Source organism: Balaenoptera physalus, assembly GCF_965194825.1.
Source record: "Balaenoptera physalus genome assembly, chromosome: 9".
Lineage (NCBI taxonomy): Eukaryota > Metazoa > Chordata > Mammalia > Artiodactyla > Balaenopteridae > Balaenoptera > Balaenoptera physalus.
Genome location: NC_138888.1, coordinates 23675750 through 23698250, shown reverse-complemented (window position 1 = coordinate 23698250; position 22501 = coordinate 23675750). Strand labels below are relative to the sequence as shown.

General features: G+C 32.9%; 1 long non-coding RNA gene across 1 annotated transcript in view; it reads right to left on the bottom strand.

Moving 5' to 3' along the window:
• LOC309667006 overlaps nucleotides 1-22501 on the bottom strand; it is a 1642277-nt gene that overhangs the window by 472104 nt on the left and 1147672 nt on the right. Inside the window, exon 2 of the long non-coding RNA XR_014267469.1 lies at nucleotides 21794-21824. This is a non-coding gene — a long non-coding RNA (uncharacterized lncRNA). The remainder of the gene's footprint in view (nucleotides 1-21793; nucleotides 21825-22501) is intronic.

Genomic DNA, 22501 nt, shown 5'->3' with positions numbered 1-22501 from the left:
ATGACAGTGCTCAATATCAGCCAATAAAATGAGAGAGAGAGAGAGAGAGAAGAGAGAGAGAAGAGAGAGAAGATTTGCTGATAAGCTGACATAAGAATTCAGTTTCCCTCCACAGTTATTTTTTATTGCGATTAATAAATTGATAGTCTTCTTAAATGTGTATTTGATGAGTATGTCAGGACCTAAGGAATGAATAATTTCTGGGTAGTACACTGATAATAATCACATTTCTAAAACTGCCTTAGTAGCCTCATCAAAACTCTGAGGGAGAGAGAGAGAGATTTTAATGTTTCTAACGAGAGTTATTAAAAAAAAAAAATCACAGTATGTGTTCTAGGGGTTAGTAAAAAGAGCAAAGAATTCTAATTTTATATTTTGACAAATAATTATCCTAATGGTAAACAATTATACCTTATAATTATGATTACTATGCCTTATTTTGTTTCTATTAACGTGTCTACATTATATTCATTCTTATTCCTGATATCAAACCCCTTGAATACAGTGAAGTCATGCTAGAATGGCCTGTTTAATGTTCCAAATAACCAATCATAATGATTTAATTTACAAACACGGGAGCCATATTCCCTGAGCTCTAATTCTACCTCTATGGCTTACTAGCTGTGTGGCTTTGTTTAATAACCTCTGTCTTATTTTGACCATTTATAAATTGGACTTATTAATGAAACTTACTTCATAAATTGTCCATTGTTACACTGTTATTTTTCCTTTTACATCTGTAGCACCCATCACTCACCACCATTAGTGATGCATTTAGGCTAACACACACACACACACACACACACACACACACACACACACACAAATTACTTTTAAGATTTTTCCTGCATATAAATTATTTCCTCATATAAATCTTTATCAATCATTATTGCCAAAAAGAATATGATATTTTAAATATCTTTTTCCAAAAGATTTTTTAACTTGTAAAGACCAAAATACTGGTAAAACTGTCTTAGGAAATTAGCTATCAAAATGCTGCCATCTAGGGTTTCCCTGGTGGCGCAGTGGTTGAGAATCTTCCTGCCAATACAGCGGACACGGGTGCGAGCCCTGGTCTGGGAAGATCCCACATGCCGCGGAGCAACTAAGCCCGTGCGCCACAACTACTGAGCCTGCGCGTCTGGAGCCTGTGCTCCGCAACAAGAGAGGCCGCGATAGTGAGAGGCCCGTGCACCGCAATGAAGAGTGGCCCCCGCTTGCTGCAACTAGAGAAAACCCTCACACAGAAACGAAAACCCAACACAGCCAATACATAAATAAATAAATTTAAAAAAAAAATGCTGCCATCTAACGAAAAATATTTTAAGGGAATTTTAAGGAAAAATATATTTTAAGGGAAATATTTTAAGGAAAATTTAATTCATCAAGTTTGTTATTCACGCTTATTGTATGAACCGGTCAGAAAATTTTTAGGGTAGATATCATTATTATTACCCTCATTTTGCAAATAAAAAACAGACTTGGAGAAGTGACTTGCCTAAGGTAGTTTAGTTAGTGGCAGCTGGGACTTGGGGCAGGTTTGATATTTGCTGGTGGTCAGAGCCCTGTCCACCAAGTTGTCCACAACGTATCACAGAGCAATTCCAGAAGAAAAAGTGTAGTTATTAAAATGTACAGCCTACTAAAATGTACAGCCATTCGTATGTTGAAGCCCTAAGCTCCAATGTGACTGTATTTGGAAACAGTGCCTTTAGGATGTAATTAATATCAAATGAGGTCATAAATATGGTCCTCGATCTGGTAGGATTAGTGTCTTTATAAGAAGAGACACAAGAGTTCCCTTGCTCCACCTACCCTGCAACTGCCTTGTGGGACACAGCAAGAAGATGTCCACTGCAAGCCATGAAGAGACGCCTCATCAGGGTCTGAGGCTGCCAGAGCTGGATCTGGGACTTCTAGCCTACGGAACCGTGAGAAAATAAATCTCTGTTGTTGAAGCCACCCAGTCTGTGGTATTTTGTTATGACAGCCCGGGCTGACTAATTCTGAGCTTTGCTCTCATTCTCAGAAATATCAGCTGGATTTGTGTAAAATATGATGAAAAAGACTTGCAAATCTCACACGGAGGAGTTTTCTGTCTTATACGTGTACTTTCTTTAATCTTGCATCTCCTTTCTTATGTTCCCTGGGCCTTGAATTATTAGTTTCTGGGTACAGTTTAACATAGGCTATTCCACAGGTCTGAGATTGTTCATTTTGCCAACCTTACATTTCCTAGCGGCTATGGCTATGCTCTCCTTAAGTTTCAGTTCTTTGGAAAAGCCTTCTGTTTTTATCATTTGGACACAGTGCTTGGTGATAATAGAGAGCCTATGATTTTTTGTCTTTCCTCTGAACTAGAATTCAAATGACGGATATGCTAAACACAGCTGTTGCTGTGTATAATGACATTCAGTATGTGGATGCTGCATCCAGATTCCATTTTAGGGCAGCCATCTGTCCGTTAGCTGGCAAAATATTGGAAGATTTATACCTTAATAAAACCACACGCATAAGTGCAACCTACACTCCTTCATGGGCCCTCCAAGAAGCTTCACATTCGCTAGTGAATTTTCTTTAGCTTTTTACTAACTTTAAGACTATTTGGTAGTGAGATTTTAGACCTGTTAAGCCTGAATACGAGGATTTTAGCATAACATATTTCTCACTTGGTATGGTTTTCAGTAAATCTTCATAGATTGACATGAATATCATGAAATTTAAAAGATTAAGAAATAGTCTCTATTTTTCTAGACCTATGCAAACTAATATTTTTTAGCACTGCAGAGCTTATAAAACCTTTTCCCTTCTCTTTAAATTTAATATCCAGAGCAACCTGTGGGATTGCTCAAGGTCACACAATCCATTAGCAAAGAAACCAGGACTCAAAAGAAAATGTCCTTTCTCCAAATACCGTGCCCTTTTCATCACCCCTCATAGTTACCTATTTATCTATGCACTGAATTATTGTACATTATTTTAGTTAATTATAGCTATCAATAATAATCATAATTTACTGAACTCATTATACACTAGGAACTTTACTTACTGCTCTAAGTAAATTGCTCCATTTGATTGTTACAATATACTGATGATGTAGACATCATTTCTTAAAAATGTATTACATAAGAACTTATAAAAAACAATTGTCTACATACATACAGAAACTTGCACACTTTCTCCTTAAAGTATAAATAAATATTTTATGTGTGTGTGTGTGTGTGTGTGTTTGTGTGTGTGTGTGGTAGGGTCTACTAATACTTCCTCACCCCTAAATTCTTTACCTTCTTTAGTTAGGTTTTTTCCATATTTAAAAAATGTTATAATCTCAGAAGTCCTGTTTGTTTATTAGTTGGTTTTTATGCATTGTTAAAAGAGTCTGTCGTATTCTTTCAACCTCCTACTAACTCTAATACATATTTGACTTTCCTATTTGTTTTCCATAATTTTGAAGTACAAAGATGTACATTCCTGTCTTTCATATGATAATCCATTTCAATCGATTAACCACTTCTCAAAATATTATTATAGAATGCCTACCATGTGCTAAGCACTGTAATGAGCACCAGATTCATAGTGGAAACAAGACAGACAAACACCCCTTCCCTCATGGAGTGTATACCTTGGTGCGGGGGTCTATTCTCTTTATACATTTCTGTTCTCTTGTCTTTGTATGAAAAGCTGGGATATCTTTCTGTCAGTGTTCTGGAGGCTGATTTGGGGTATTTATACATGTATACGCTGCAGCAATGCTCCAGCTGGGGCCTGAGCACCCCCAGCGCTGCCATAGTTTGGGTAGAGATGCCAAGGTCATGGCCCACAACAGGTCTACTGCATAGATCCCAACGTCATTTGCATTCACATTGAAATTTAAGAAGTGCTGCATTATATGTATTCAGCAGAAACCATATTCACCTGAGATGTCTTTTCCTCTAGGTGGTCTTCCACTCCTTTGTGCTTCAGAAGCAAGAACATTTCCCTACAGATGCAGGTCCCATTGTGTCTTCAACTTGATTGCAATGTATTGTGAAGTCAGAATCTCTCTGACACATGCAAAAAGCTAGCAACTGATGTATTTTTTATTGAATGAATAAATGAATGATGAAACATTTTAAAATATATATTTTTAAGAAAATAACTTCAATTTAACATTTCTGAATTATACAATATATTGAAATAAGGAACAATATAGTCTGTGTCCATAAAAATATTTATCTAGATACCAGTGGAGCCTGAAATATAATATATGGTAAAGCTGAAAAAGTTAAGTATTTTCCTAAATTTAAAAAAATATATACATATAAAATATGTATGTACCTGTCCACATGTATTTCTTGACATTGTTAAATAGAGGACAGACTTTTTCCAAACTGATAAATCACTACTTCTGCAGAAATTGACACGCAACCAAGAGAAATATATTCACAATTTGCCTTAATTTTCGAACTCCACATACCAAGCAACCAAAAAATTCACATATTTGCACTCACAGCTTTGTATCTGTCTATTTTTAGGAAAGATGGCTACTTCTTTCTCTCCACACTGCAGGGAAACTAAACTTTTTTTGCAAAGTGTAGTGCATTAATCCTGCTCCATACTCAAGGCTCCACACAGATAATTGTTGTTGTGTATTAAGACAGCAGGCAGGAAAAATTTTCTTCTTCAAAACACAGTGAATTACTTTGCTTAAGTGTATATTTCTAACATACTACTACAAGACTATTTCAAATATTAAATTGTAAAAATGACCAATTTTTGAATTTCATTTTCTTTCCTTATATTTTCCCTCTGTGCATAAATCGCTTATTGTAATCAATATCCCAAAATTGAAAAAAAATTGCAAAAAAATAGATGAGCAATATATACTCTGATTCTGCATCCACTTCCAATAAACACTTGATTTTATATATTAAATAGGTGTGTCTAACAGCAATGCTTCTCTGATGATATAGCTTACTTTTTCTAAGGCATTATTCTGTAATTCTTTTAAGTGTAAAATCTATTTTAAAATTTTTCATTTTGATATAAATTTAGCCTTAGAGAAGATAGGGAAGAGAATATAGTCCTACATATCCTTCACCCTGTCCCACATTATCTACCCCTACTATGTATGTATTCCTGTCTCCCGGAATCTGTGACATTTTCTCCACCTTTCTTTGTTTTCCATGACCCGACATTTTTGAAAAGTACTCAGGTTTTAAAATAATGAACTTCAGTTTAGTTTTGTCTGAAGTTTTCTCGTGGTTAGACTGAGGATATGGATTTGGGGGAAGCACAGCATGTGCCCTTCTCATTGCTTTGTATCAGAGAATACATTCTATCACTATTTTTACTATTGGTGATGTTAATCTTGATCTCTTGGTTAGGGTAGTGTCTGTTAGGTTTCTCTTCTTCACCGTCAAGTTGCTCTTCTTTTTTCTTTTTTTCTTCACTTGCTGTACTCTATTTATTAGAAGTGGGTTAGTAAGTGCAGCCCATGCTGGAGAATGGGAGATAGAATTAAGCTCATCTCTTGGAAGAAGGAGTATCAAAAAATTTGTGAACATGTTAAAACCACCACAGTAAATAATAAATATCTTGGAGGAGAAGCTTTTAAAAGTTATGCAAATTTCCTATTTCCCCTTAGGTTTCTTCTACTAAATTTAGTATTACTTAATCTATGGTTCCTGCAGCAATTATTGGTGTGATGTTCTAATGGTGATTTCTCTAGTTCCTTCCTTCCCTCTACATATATAAACTGGAATCCATCTGTAAAAAAGGAGTTGTCTTTTTTCCTCCATTTAATCATACATTGAATTATTTACTTATATCACTGTGGCATCAGGGAGTTATAATCCAGGACTATCATTGTTTATCTTATGGATCAAATTGTTTCAGTTTTAGCCAGAGAAAGCTTTTTCCAGTTTTCTCCTTTGTCATCATCTCCTCCTTCTCCTTTTCTTTCTCTTTCATCTCCTCTTCCTTTTCCTTTCCTTCCCCCCTCCCCCTTCTTCTACGTCTCCTTCTTGTTTCTGTTGTTGTTGTCATTGTTGCTACTATTGTTTTTATTTTTGATACTACCTTATCTTCTGGCACTGACATTTACTCCAGGATCGTCTTGTATTTTCCCTGTCACAGCGATTTCCCCAAGAAGCCCTGGTTGCTTTAATTGGACAATTGTATTTGGAAACCAAAATACGGGTGCTAAGTGTTTTCTTTGGTAGTACAGAGACCATTTCTAGCCTCTCTTGGCATTAACAGGATTAAGAAATGTATATTTGTATACTAAGCCATGTATACACACATCTATATTCATCTCTGTATCCATCCATATGTATACATATTATAATGAATATGTGCTCCTACTCATATCTCCAAGTTCAATCCAACAGCATATCTATCATTTGCCCATTGCTTATTTACAACTTTTTTCTCCTAAGGTGAGAGATTTGGCTCACATTATCTATATTATATTGAATTATTTGTTCAAAAATCATATATATGTATAGTTATTTCAAAATTACCTAGCCCTTTAAGCTTTTCCACTAAGGCACAGTATTTGGGTATTATTTTTGTCTTTCGTCTTATAGTATCTAGTCAAAATATTCTGAGTTACTTAAGACAGCTCTTTTATTTCCCACGTGTTTCACTGTGGTTATGTCACACATTAGTAATATGGTTAGATATATTAGCCGCAGTCTGGATTCCATATTGGTGACCCCCCCCCTCTTTTTGTCAATCTGGTTGATTTTTTTTCAAAAATCTGCATGCAGTAAAATTCACTCTTTGTGGTTTACAGTTCTGTGGGTTTGACAAATGCATTGAGCTGTGCATCTATCACCACGATACTGTGCAGAATAATTCCATCATTGCTCAAACTTCTTTTTGCTGCTGCTGCTTTATAGTCAGCTCTCCCCTTCACACCCATTCCTGGCAATTACTGATGTATTTTCTGTCCCTATAGTTTGCCTCTTCCAGAATGTCATACAATTGAAATCATACAATGTATTGCCATTGGGTTGTGTTCCTTACACTTAATAAAGTGCTTTGAAAATTTTCCATATGTTTGTAAATACATAGTTACTTACTTGTTTAGCTGAGTAATAGTTCACTTTCTGGATGCATCTAAGTGTGTTTACCATTCATCTGTTGAAGGGCATTTGGGTTGTTTCCATTTTTTTTCAGTTATGAATAAAACTGCTATAAACATTTACATGCAGATTTTGGGTGAATATAAGTTTTAAATTCACTTTAATAAATACCTAGTGGTAGAATTACTAAACCTAATGGTAAGTATAAGTTTAACTTTATTAAGAAAAAAACTGCCAAACTATATTTCAAGGTGGCTGTACCATTCTTGCCTTTCTCCCAGCAATACAGGAGAGTTCCAGTTTCTCAGCATCTTCAAGAGCTCTTGTTATTTCCAGGTTTGTTTTTGTTTCGTTTTGTTTTTAGCTATTATAATATATGTACAGTGGCATCTCATTTTGGTTTTAATTTGCATTTTCACGAAGATTAATGACATTGAACATCCTTTCACATGCTTATTTGCTACCCATATACATTGTTCCGTGAAGTGACTGTTCAGATCTCTGCATGTATATTTTTGGCGGGAATTGTTTGTTTTATGATAGTGAGTTTTAATAATTCTTTACGTACTCTAGAGAGAATTCTTTCATAACACATAAGGGTTGCAAAAACTTTATTCCAGGCTTTGACTTGTCTTTTCATTCTTTTACCCTTTGGTGACCATAAGTTTGTTTTCTATGTCTGCGAGTCTGTTTCTGTTTTGTAGACAAGTTCATTTGCATCATTTTTTTTTTTTTTTAGATATTCCACATATAAGTGATATCATACAATATTTGTCTTTCTCTCTCTGATTTACTTCACTTAGTATGATAATCTCTAGGTCCATCCATGTTGCTGCAAATGGAATTTGGGATTAACAGATTCAAACTACTATATATAAAATAGATAAACAACAGGACCTACTGTATACCAGAGGGAACTTTATTCAATATCTTGTAATAACCAGTAATTGAAAAAGAATATATACATTCTTTTTCAGAATCACTTTGCTGATTCTGACAGTAACTACACCTGCCACTAACACAATATTTTAAATCAAGTATACTTCAATTTAAAAAAAAGTATCTTTTTATCAGCTTATATGGTGTTCAAAAATTTCTATTCAAAATAAGAAAATCCTGAAATCCTTGTTTTCTCTGCAGTCACCTGTTTTTACCCAGGTTTTGTGCTATTTGATTGCCTTTATTGATCAGTTTTCTGAGTCCAAGGAAGTAATTACTTTGAAGTATCTTCTGCTCTTTCTTTTATGTAAGGATGGAAATGGTGCTTCTCCTAGCTTTCTACACGTCAAAGTTGAGACAAGAAGTCTGCCATATATATTTTTAGCAATATTATACACTAGTGGAATTCTTGAGATTAAATTCCTCTATTTTTTCATAAACAGAGAATATAGATAATTAAGGAAATCAAATAACTTCATTTCAATTCCAGTTATATATAATAATGTGTGGTTTATTCCAAAATTAGTCAGATGTATATGCAAACCTCTTTCTTTTCCTTTATAAAAGATGCAAGAAAAATATCTATGTCAGTTTATAAAATGTGTTTCTAAATGATATATTTTGTACTTTTGGATGTGTTTTTGAAGTAGTTATGGAATTTTGTACTTATCCTTAAAGAATCTGAAGCAATCAGATTAAACTTAATGTTTAATTGGTAAAATAGAGGAAACTCTACAGAGCCTATTGGTACTCTATTTTACCAATTTTTTACCAAAAGTTTAACTGTTCTGTTATACTTTATTCTAGTAGATTATCTGGCTGCTTACAACTCATGTCCTAAAAAACATTAAGTATAAAAAGTATTTTTAAATAATTCAAATATATAAGTCCATAATACACAAAACAAAATATCCTTTACTTCATTTAAAATAGGCAATATTTTATTTTATTTTGTTTTCCTAGAATAATAGCCTATACCTGTTATATGCTTTTTAAAAAATATATTGTTTTCTTTAAAAAATATATTTTAACCTCTGGAAAACACATCTCACTTGTATCTTTGGATATAAAAATTATCTTCCTAAGTTTGTTATTATTCTTTCAAAAAACTTATCTTTATTTAATAACTATTGTTGAATGTTTCCTAGGAGTGTTGTTACACAGTAAGGAGAATTAAAAACAAATAATCCTTAGGGGTAGAATACTCAGAAATAACATTAGCATACTTTATATTTTAATTTTTCTTGTTAAATATTGGTGATTAGTGCCACTGAATCTGAATCTAGGTCACAGTCTAAAAGATTTTGGATATAAAAGACAAAGGGGAAAACAATTGAACTAATACTTATTTAGATGTCCCAGACATTCAGTTTCCATATGTAATAAATGTGTTATCCAAAATGGAGCAATTAAAGATGTAAAGAGAATAAAACTTGTTTACATTCTCCTTTATCACCAAGAATTTCCACCACTAACTCACTATGCCCTATATTTTGAATTGTCTTTTTAAAAAAAGGTTTAGTATTACTACATTATGTTTTCATACTAACTATCCTGTTTAGGCTGATTAGCAGGTATGGTAATGCAAATGAAAATATTCTGCACAATCCACAGAATGTTTCTCTGCAAAATGCTCTAACCACTTTTTGAAGCAATAGCTCTAGGCTAAATTTTTCCAAGTTAAAGTTTGTTTTCAATACTTTTACTCTCCAGGATGCATTTAAATAATAAAATACCTATAATAATAATACTCATTTTTAATAACCCTGAGATTAAAAATAATTCCCCAATTAACCTTCACTGATGGAACTGCGTATATCTTGCAGAATATCTGAAAGAGGAATCTCTACAGAGCCTAATACCACAGGTGATGGATCTACCTCTAGTCCGTGTCACCGGAACTATAGTTAACACTGTAGTACTACTGAACACTTGCGAAGTCACTTCAAATTAGCTCAAAACACAGAAGTTGACAAAACAATCCCTGTTTTAATTCTACGTAGACATCTGCATAAACACAAAACCATTTATTTAAACACAAACATACATGTTGACAGCCAAACTATTGACAAAATAAATCAAAATAAATATTTTGGCCAAAGCTTTGGCTTAGGGTAAATGTTTGATATAAATTGCAGCTCAAAATGTATATTTGAGTTTTCTTGAATCTTATTGAATGACACAATAATGGCCTTAGCTCCACTGAAGTACGAATGAAATAAGAATGCAAAATGAAATATAACTGAAAATAATACAGCACTGGTTTCTCTGATAAGTAGTTGCTATACATATACAGTTTGAGTCATAAAAGATGAAAACCATAGCATATGAGTATTGAAAAGTCCGCATAGCAAACTAATGAAAAGTCCGTTGGTTACATTTTAGGGTTTTAAATAAATAGTATCAGAATGATAACTTCTTTTAGAAAACAATGTTTTTTTGGCAAAAAATGTATAATAATTATAATTAACATGTCATATTTGTCAAAACTGCGGGTAAGATTGAGCTGATCTCTGAATAAAAATTCGAGACAAACAAACAAACTGGCCTTCATAGACGAATAATACACAGAAAAGAATGATGGTGATAATACTGAAGGGCATGCCATTCTAAATCCAAAGCATACATGTCCTGAATACAGAGATCAGAACAGTACCACAGTCAACCAAATACACTAAGTGCCAGCAATGTATGGGTCACTGTTCTAGGTGCTGGGGACATAAGGATGAAGAAGGCAAAAAGCAAACTTGCCTTCAATGAACTTAATCCTACTGGCAAGAAACTAAAAATTGACAAAGATATAAAAGGGATAATAATATGTTAATGAGTGATTCAGGGAATGGGAAGCAGCTTCAGCTGGGAAGGAAAAACTTCTTTTAGGAGTTGATACTTGAGTTGATCTAATGATGAGAAGAAAGCACCCATGAGATCAGTGGAAGGAGTCTTCTGAGCATAAAAACGATAAAGTTAAAATATAAAATAATTCCTTGATAAATACATGTTAATGATGTTTGCAAAGTGAAGAGTCACATGGGAAAAAATTTGTCGTGATTTAGTAAAGTTAAATGTATGTACACATCCTATGACCTAGTAATCTCACTTTGTTTATATTTTTTAGATAAATTACAAGAATGTTCATGACAAAAAAATTAAAATTAGAAACAAAGGAAGAACAGATCTGTATGTGTATGGTCGATTCATTTTGTTGTGAAGTGGAGTCTAACACAACATTGTAAAGCAACCATACCCAAATAAAAATTAATTAAAAAAAAGGAAGAATAGAAAACAACTCAAATGTACATCAAAAAGCAATGAAAATGAATAAAGCACAGATATAGATATAAATATATATAAATAAAGAAACAATTTTGAAGCATAAAAAATTTTTCAGAAAACTGCATGTAGTATAAGACCATTTGTATGAAGTTTAAAACTGGTAACACTAAGTAATATATTATTTAGGAATAGATGCCTGTGAGATAAAACTATCAGGAAAGGAAAGGAAAATAGTTAAGATAAAATCCAGAATATGGTCATCTATGGTGAGAAGGAGGGGAATAAAATTAAAGGAGACACAATGGATTGGTAAGGTTCTATTTTTCAAGTGAAGAAGTGGGTAAATGGGTTTTTATTACAATTCTCTAAAATATATAGATAGCATATATTCCCTTCTATATATTATTGGTACTTTTCAAACAAATTGTTCAGGAATAAAACACAAGATAAATAACAATATAACAAAAAGAATTGGGATAAAAGTTACAGCACAGTTAAATGTCATCTGCAGAATAGCTCTCAAAACATAAAATAAATTGAATTTCAGTGACACCACTGATGTTGGATGCAGTAGCAGATGTCATCAATTATTTTCCAAATAAGTATAAATTTAACAAGGATTTTAAAAAATCACTGATGAAACTTTATAAAAATTTTCTAAATTTTCATCATTGTCTTTTATCATGATACCTTTAATTCATTCTAAAATAAATATTGGGGTTGTAGTTAAAATTCACACACAAGAAAATACTATTTATCAAAAATAACAGCTCTTTTGTGTGCAAATATAAGTGGTATTATATTTTTAATTTCAAATTTCACTTGTTCATTGCTGGAATATGAGACTGAGATTGACTTTTCTATACTAGCCTGGTATCCTGTAACCTTTCTATAACCTCTTATTAGTTCCAGTTCCAGGAGAGTTGGGTTTTTTTTCCTTTGTTTTGTTTTTTGATTGTTTTGGATTATCTACATAGATGATCATGTCATCTGCAAACAAAGACAGTTTTATTTCTCCCTTCCCAATCTGTATACCTTTTATTTCCTTCTCTTGTCTTATTGCATTAGCTGGAACTTTCAGTATAATTGTTGAAAAGGAGTGTTGTGAGGGCGACATCCTTATGTTGAACCTGATCTTAGTAAAATAGCTTTGAGCTTCTCACCAGTTTTTCTCAAATTAATTGTAGGTGTTCTGTAGATATTCTTTATCAAGCTGAGGAAGTTCCTTCTCTATTTAGTTTACTGATGTTTTTAACATGAATGAGTGTTGGGTTTTGCCGAATACTTTTTCTGCTTCTATTGATCTATCTATATCAATCTATATGATCATGTGCTCTTTTTTTAGCTTGTTGGTATGATGGATTATATTGATTGATTTTTTGAAAGTTGAACCAGGCTTGCATATTTGGGATAAATCCCACTTGTTTGTGGTTTTTAATTCTTTTATTATATTGCTGAATTAGATTAATTAATATTTTGTTGAGAATTTTTTCATCTATGTTCATGAAAGATACTGGTCTGCAGTTTTCTTATACTGTCTTTGTCTGGTTTTGATAGTAGCATAATGCTGGCCTTACAGAATGAGTAAGAAAGTATTGGGTTAGCCAAAAGTTTCCTTTGGTTTTTGAAGTAAAAATGAAAGACACATTTTTCATTTTTGCCAAGAACTTTATAGAACAATGTATTCACCGTTTTGTTACACTACCTTCTGCCATTTTTCAGGCAGCTTCATAATTCCATCTTCCCAAAACTTTTTATCTTTTTGAGCAAAGAACTGTTCCAGGTGCCTTTTACAGTCTTCCAGGGAATTGAAATTTTTTCCATTAAGAGAATTTTGTAAAGACTGAAATAAATGGAAAACTGAAGTGCAACGTTTGTTGAATACAGAGGATGAATCAGAACTTCCCAACCAAGCTGTAACAATTTTTGCCTGGTCATCAAAGAAACATGCAATCTTACATTATCCTGATGGAAGATTATGTGTTTTCTGTTGACTAATAGTGGACGCTTTTTGTCGAGTGTTTCTTTCATTTGGCCTAATTGGGAGCAGTACTTGTTGGAATGAATCGTTTGGTTTTCCGGAAAAAGCTCATGTAATAGAGGACTCCCAATCTCACCATATACACAACATCACTTTCTTTGGATGAAGACCGTCCTTTGGTGCAGTTGGTGGTGGTTCATTTCACTTGCCTCACGATCTCTTCTGTTCCACATTATTGTACAGTATCCACTTTTCACTGCCCATCAAAATTTGTTTGAAAAACGGAACGTTTTTGTTACATTTAAGTAGAGAATCGCATCTAGAAATATGGCCAAGAAGGTTTTTTTTTGCTTAAATGAAACATTGTAACAATTATAAAGTTATGTGGAAACCAAACACCAAAGCGATTCACATAACCAAGGTGGTGAAAATGATTTTCAACGCTTGATTTGGATATTTTGAGTATGTTGGCTATCTCCCACTTGGTATAACGTTGATTTTTCTCAATTAATGTCTCGATTTGATCGCTATCAACTTCAACTGGTCTACCGATCGTGGAGCATCGTCCAGCGAGAAATCGCCAGCACAAAACTTCGCAAACCACTTTCGACATGTTTGATCATTCATAGCACCTTCTCCATACACTGCAGAAATCTTTTTGTGCATTTCAGTCGCGTTTTTACCCTTGAAATAATAAAGCATAATATGCCAAAAATGTTGCTTTTTTTCTTCCATCTTCAATATTAAAATGGCTACACAAAAATTCACCAATTTTGATTTTTTTAAAATGCATGTTGATATGACAGCTGTCACAATACAATCTAACAAAATTGTTTAGAATGAAGTTAAAGACAACTAAGTACTACTGATGCCATCTTGCAGAAAAAAACAAACAAACTTTTTGGCCAACCCAATATTTCCTGTTTCTATCTGAAAAAGATTGTAGAGTATTGGTATAATTTCTTCCTTAAATGTTTGGTATTGATATGTATTTCTATTATTTGGAATCTTTACAAGACATATAAATATGTCACAAGGTAGAAAATAATGACATTTTTGTATTGACATAATCCTATAAGAATGGTAATGTCAAGAAATGTTGCTTATGTCAACAAAAATCTTAATTGTACTCAGTTGTTTTTATGGCAGACCATTTTAAATTCAATTTTCGAGTTGGTAATTGTTTTTATGTGACATTAACTGACTTTAATTAACATCTGAATTACATAGTATATACCTAAAAAGGAAATGTGAATTGGCTCTTTTTGAGGTGAAAGGCTCTGTATAAAATTCACAACATTAAATTCAGCAAAAAGATTAAATTAAGTTGTTGCTTTTAAGATTTTAAGCTTTTTCTTTTTTTCCTTATTAGCAAATTATTTGGAAAGGAATGAAAGTATTTCAGTTATTTCCTAGAGGGAAGATTTTGCTTCATAGTCTCTAAAAATATGTGAATTTAGAAGATTGACTCACAGGCAATTAGAAAAATCTTTATTTTAATAATATGTAATTTCTAATTATGAGGAAATTGCATCAAATTACCACATTATATTATGCAAGTTTATTATGTATAGTATATAAAAAGTGACTACAATGACCACTTTCAATATAATAAGTACTCTATTTCTGACCTTATTTCTCATCAGAGACTAAGGATTCTCTATGGGAAACCCAGCAGATCAATTAGTTGCATGTGTGCTCTGGATATTAATGAGGATTTGAGGGCTGTTGAAAATGAAACTGATATAGTAGAAGGAATAGGGGAAAGGGCATATTTTTTTCTATATTATAAAAGTAAATTTAATGTTAATTTTATTCCTCTTTTTCTCACTTCTAGAAAACATGCAGCATTTTAAGTTAACTATTAGTATGTTTCAACTAAAAAAAGAAATCCAAGTCCATTATTATTATTATTATTATTGTTGTTGCTGTTGTTATCATTACTATTACAGTAGTAGGAGAAATAAATTTATGCATAGGGTGTTTTGTCTCCCAAGAAATTAAACTTTTCTTAAAAACTATACTCTGGCTTAATAACAAAATCAATAACTTTAAAAAAGAGATTTAAAATTTCTGCATACAATGTCTCTCTCTGAAACAAGGACACATGTTCAAGCACATTTACAAAACGATCCATGTGTGCTAACATTTCCCTGCATTCACCTCCATCACTGCTAGAGCTCAACATTTCTGAATCTGTTCATGTTGAGTTCTTGGTTTTTCAGACCCTACCTGTATTTATCAGTTAATAAATTTAAATACTAATTATTTTTCTTACCAAAACAGTAATGATTGTTTTCTTCAAACTACTGAATTGAAATATAAGCAAACTACTGTTTAAAAAAAAATGAGGGACAGGGGAAAATAATATTAGTCTTCCCCTCAATCCGGTCAGGCTTCTTTGGACAGAATAAACATACATATCTGCAAGATATAATTCACTAACGGACAGGGAAAGTATAAATTGTTATTTCTAGCCTACATGAGTGAATAGATGGTATTTAAATGGCGTTTTCCATTTAAATGATAGTAGAATTTTCAGAAGAAGAAACTATGTGGGTGAAGATATCATGGCTAGAGTTTGGGAGCTTGAGAAAATAAAGAGAATTTTTAAATCTTTCTCTGGATAAAAAAAAAATTAGCTAAGTCTGAAAGAGAGAAAGATGATTTTTCTTATTAACTATGTGAAGTAATACAAGGAAAACCTTAGTTCTTTAAAAAATTCTCAGTCCAATAGCGAACACAAATCTTTCATTTACACAGATTTCCAATAGTAAACAAATGCATGGTATCTCTTTAGTGTATGTGTCTGTGACAAGCAGCTGCTATGGTCCTTCCCCGAATGTCCTGTTAGCCTAAAAGTTGTTATGCTGTGGAGGAAGTGTCTGAGGAGTGTGAAGAAGCCACACCCTCTGACTTTGGGTCATGGTTCTTTCCCTGAACTAAGATGGGAAGGACTGATTCCTACTCACCGTCCAGCTTATCAGAGTCAGTGATTATGGTAAAGGTTGGGTCAGTTCTGTCTTCCTATGGATGGATAGCTAGTCATCCTGACCCGTAAAGACTGGGAGTTGAAGAAATTCAGAACAGCCACTAATATGTTTATTATTGTTTTTACTGTAAAATGAAACAAGGGAAATCTACTTAAAAATATCAAAGGAAAATATTATCCATTTTTAATAGGATTGAAGTTCCCTCTATGCGGTCAGTAGGCAATTAATTAACCAGGTTTTAAAGATAAATATTAACAATAACCTGTAACTGTTGTGAATACAGATATTTGGGAAACCTGGAGTAGCAAAACATCATTTAAATGGAAAACGAATCAACAATAAGAAAAACCTGCTTATCTTTTAGAGTGCAGGGAATAAACAGTATCAATACCATTTTTAAAGCCCTTTTGCTTTTTGGCATATGACTGAAATTTATCTTATATACTGTCATGGCTAAATCTAGTTAGATACTATACAATAACATGAAGAGAGGAAAAGAAACAACTTTTCAGACTCTGTTACTTAACTGGTAGGTTAAAATAAGGGAAGAAAGAAAAGGTAAGCAGAACAATTTAAATAATTTCATTCAAAATATAAGTTGGATAGAAAGTAGTATACATCCCTAGGGGCCTCAATAGAAATGTGGAATAAACCCCAGAGGAAAACAATGGACTACAGCCTTCAGTCAAAATATAGAATTGTGTTTCTTTTTTTTTTTTAATCTTTGACCCTTTCCTTGTTAATATTGTATGCTGTGTTTTTTAAGGAAATGACAGAAAGTCAGATTATATTTTCTACATGTAACACAGAATAAATTCCATGGTAATAGACTTCAAAATAGTGACCGCATAATTTAATGGTATTTAGATTGTTTTCCTTCTTCCCTCCCTCCCTCTTTTTCTCTGTCATTTATCTAATATTTAACACCAAATAATTCAAATATTGTGTTAAGAGTCAAAAAATATAGATAGGTTACCATGCTCATTCTTTTTTACTTATTCTAAGCGTGAGTTTTTATATACTTTCAAATCCAAGAGTTAGCTTCCTCTAAGGTATTTTGGAAAGGGGAAGTTTTACTATGTTATCAACGTCACAATTTCTTTTTACTCTGGGTCCCAACTTGTGCAGGGGAGGAGTAAAGCACATCACTTCCCCACCTGTAACTTTTTGGGACAACAGACCTTGTGTGATAGGTTTATCCCTGTGTTATTCAGTTTAAAATAATAACAGCATAATCCAAGGTATGCTCTGCTACTCCACGTCCTGTCTCCTCCCAGTGTTCCCTGGCAGTTTGGGGAGATAAATCTATTAATTATTGTTAGTTGGCTAATAAGTAATGCTTGCATCAAACACAACCGCAACAACAACTACACACACATACACAAACCCCAAGGATAATGTCAACAAAGTCTAAACCTACATTGTACATGAAAAATTGATTTAACTGCATCAAAATCAAAGCTGCTGCCCTGGCCAGGGAAGGCATGACATCACCATGCACAGCAGCAGCTATTTATGGGTGACCTTTTATTATTTTTTTAAATTAATTTTTATCGAGGTGTAGTTGATTTACAATGCTGTGTTAGTTTCTGCTGTATAGCAAAGTCAATCAGTTATACATATATATACATATATATATATATATATATATATATATATATATTTTTTTTTTTTTTAGATTTTTTAGATTCTTTTTAGATTCTTTTCCCATATAGGTCATTACAGAGTACTGAGCAGAGTTCCCTGTGCTGTACAGTAGGTTCTCATTAGTTATCTCTTTTTATAGTAGTGTGTATGTGTCAATCCCAATCTCCTAATTTATCCCTCCCCCCCTTCCCCTTGGTAACCATAAGTTTGTTTTCTACATCTGTGACTCTTCTGTTTTGGAAATAAGTTCATTCGTACCAATTTTTTAGTCCACATATAAGTGATATCATATGATGCTTGTCTTTCTCTGTCTTACTTCACTCAGTGTGACAATCTCTAGGTCCATCCATGTTGCTGCAAATGGCCTTATTTCATTCTTTTATATGGCTGAGTCATGGGTGATATTTTATTCTTTCACATTCTGTTCTTGGTCCTATTATGGACCCATAGAAAGCCCCACCTACCTGGATGGTTACTTTATAACTTAGAGGCAAGAGAAGATTTAAAAATAAAGCTTATCTTTATTCCTCATACCAGATAATTCAAATATCCTAATCATGTATATATATATATATAAATTAATATATACTAATTATATATGCAGTGCTATAAAAGCAAAGAACAATGTCCTTTCCTCCACAGAGGAGAGAATGATGAATTCTGCCCAAGACAGACTTTTCAGAGATCACACATAGGCCTTGAAAGAAGGGTAGAATTCAAATGCCTATGAAATGGGAGAGAAGAGCATATCACAGTGAAGAGAATGAATCAAGACACAGAGATATGAGATAGCATCTGTGGGGATAAGTAATGAGTCTGGAGTAGCTGGGATTTAAGTGTGGGGCTGGGGAGTAGTAACAGCAGTAAGGAAAGATGAAGTTGGAGAGATAGAGACTGATCTCTTCCAACAGATGAGTTTTCTCTTTCAAATATTAGAATTAGAATTGCTCAAAATAAATACTCCATCAGCTATAGCTTTCAAATGTCATAGAGAGTCTGATATTTTTGCAAATGACTTGATGTGAAAGTATAACTACATTTTTCCTACACTTTAAAAATGACTCATCATTAGTAACAGTTGCACTTTTTTTTTTTACTTATTATACCTTCATGTTCATTCACCTTCTAAAAATTCTCATTTCAAAAGAAACAGAGAAACAATTTACTGAGCTGAAGTTAAATTCCTTAAGAGACTACCTCAAAGGAATTTCTCTTATTACACAAAATTGCTTTGGGTAAAATGGTGCAAAGGTCTCATTCATTTTAATGAGCATTTGCTTATTAAAAATAATAAGCATTTATAATATGAGCTTTTGGTTTTTTAACATGGGGACACTTTTTCACTTTAAAATTTCCAGAAATTGTAATACTTACTTGCAAATTACATTCACTATTCTTAAACAATCTTAGCTTCTCCTTACTTTAAAGTCAAATGTTACTGTGAATTTTGTTGACTAAATTTGCTCCAGCAATAAGGTGTAATGAAGAGGGTTGATAAACTACCTGTATATTATGTCACAGTATTTTCAGAAACAGATTGTCTTGATCACTGTCGAATCAAAGTGCAAGAGCAGGACCAAAGGAATAGTTTCACCTTGTCTGTAGACAATAAAGTGGTGCATTTTAGAAAGAAAAATTTTAAATGGTAATAGAACTGATTAAAAGTCGGTCTGCTTTATATTAACACACCGTACTTCCAACTCTAAATATTATCAGTTATAGAAGTACTACTCCCTAAAAAAACTCTTTTTGCTCTAAGTTAATATTAATACATTGGTGGTGATTACTGCAAGTTTTAATTATAATATATATGTACACATATATGTGAATTTCCAGAAGAATTGGAAGACAGGAAATACTTGAAGAAATAATGATTGAGAATTTCTAAAAGTTGGAGAAACATATACATCCTTAGGTTGTAAAAACCTGTAAGATTCTAAATAGAAGAGGTTGGTAAGGGATTAACAGATATAGACAGCATAGTGAAATTTAAGAACATGAAAGGCAAAGAGAAGTTTCCAAGTCTCTAGAGAGGTAAAAGCAGAACACCTTCAAAAAAAAATCTGATTGAACAAAATTAGAGTTCCCAACTGCAACAATATATGCAAGAAGGCATAAACAAATTAATCTATTTTATATTGCATGGAATAAATTATAAATTTTATATAAAGCATAGTATTTAAATGTAAAATGAAAATATTTCCAGTTATATTATCACACACTGACCTTTCTGAAAATCATCTGAATGATTAACTCCAGCAAAAAGAGCATTAAAGGAGTGATATTTACCATATAATTAAGAATAAATAAGACATAAAAATGTTTATTCATAATAATGATCATATTTATTGCTAATATTGATTGTTTATTATGTGCAAGGCACAGGTGGAAATAATTAATATAATAATAATATTCAAACTTCACAACACCCCTAGGAAATAAATACTATTTTCATTCTCAGTTCACAATCTCTCAATTTGGAACTGAAATTTCAGATTACATCAGTATAAGTTGAATTGAAGGGATGAGGAGGAAGGAACCATCATTTAGCATTTTATAAGGGTACATGTTTGAGAATAAAATATACACATTGTTCAGTTTCAGATATCAATAAAAAAATTACACATAAAGATAGATTAAATGTTAAAGAAAGAAGTACAGAAAAGAACAGAACTATAACTTTTAAAACAATAGGGAAAAATTGATCTTTCACTGGAAGTTAGTATAGGAGAAATTCAAGAAAAAAGAAAGACATAAAAACATCTCTCCCCACAGCAAAGGAAACCATAAACAAGACCAAAAGACAACCCTCAGAATGGGAGAAAATATTTGCAAATGAAGCAACTGACAAAGGATTAATCTCCAAGATTTACAAGCAGCTCATGCAGCTCAATAACAAAAAAACGAACAACCCAATCCAAAAATGGGCAGAAGACCTAAATAGACATTTCTCCAAAGAAGATATACAGATGGCCTACAGACACATGAAAGAATGCTCAACATCATTAATCATTAGAGAAATGCAAATCAAAACTACAATGAGATATCATCTCACACCGGTCAGAATGGCCATCATCAAAAAATCTAGAAACAATAAATGCTGGAGAGGGTGTGGAGGAAAGGGAACACTCTTGCACTGTTGGTGGGAATGTAAATTGATACAGCCACTATGGAGAACAGTATGGAGGTTCCTTAAAAAACTACAAATAGAACTACCATATGACCCAGCAATCCCACTACTGGGCATATACCCTGAGAAAACCATAGGTCAAAAAGAGTCATGTACCAAAATGTTCATTGCAGCTCTATTTACAATAGCCAGGACATGGAAGCAACCTAAATGTCCATCGACAGATGAATGGATAAAGAAGATGTGGCACATATATACAATGGAATATTACTCAGCCATAAAAAGAAATGAAATGGAGGTATTTGTAATGAGGTGGATGGAGTTAGAGTCTGTCATACAGAGTGAAGTAAGTCAGAAAGAGAAAAACAAATACGGTATGCTAACACATATATATGGAATCTAAGGAAAAAAAAAAAAAGGCCATGAAGAACCTAGTGGCAAGACGGGAATAAAGACACAGACCTACTAGAGAATGGACTTGAGGATATGGGGAGGGGGTGGGGTGAGATGTGACAGGGTAAGAGAGTGTCATGGACATATATACACTACCAAATGTAAAATAGATAGCTAGTGGGAAGCAGCCGCATAGCACAGGGAGATCAGCTCGGTGCTTTGTGACCACCTAGAGGGGTGGGATGGGGAGGGTGGGAGGGAGGGAGATGCAAGAGGGAAGAGAAATGGGAACATATTGTATATGTATAACTGATTCACTTTGTTATAAAGCAGAAGCTAACACACCATTGTAAGGCAATTATACTTCAATAAAGATGTTTAAAAAAAAAAAAAATCTCTCCTAACTTACAAAAATTCTAGTCATTTTAAATGGGCTAAACTCACTAACCAAAAGACTGATGTGTGCAGATCAGCAACTTCTCCTTGAAAAAAATTCAGTAATATATTTTCTACAAGGTATGCTTAAAATGATGCAGAAATATTGAAAATAAAAGGATAGAAAAAGTTATATGATACCTGTACACACTAACGAATGTTACACCAGCAAACATAACATCAGAGAAAAAGATTTTAAAGTAAAAAAATCAATAAAAACTTGGTTGCATACCACCAATGAAACAATAGATTGACTCATTATAATAGTTATATGGCCATAATAGAGACTTAAAATTGGCAAAGAAACAAGGTGATAAAAGGAAGAAATAGATAAATCAATAATTGAAGTCATAAATTTTAATATATCATTCTTGAAAACTAATAGAGAAATTTTACATAAAAGTATAAGAGCTGTGAATAATGTGATTAATAAACTTGATATAATATATACAACTTTACATATCACTGAAGATACTCTTTTTACACATACATGTGATACTTATTAAAGAATCACATCATATTCTAGCTCCCAAGAGAATCATCAGTACCTTTCAAAGAATTAATTTCTTAAAGACTATGTTCTCTGATCAAATAATTGAACTCAGAAATAACCAAAATAATGCTAAGATCCTCATAT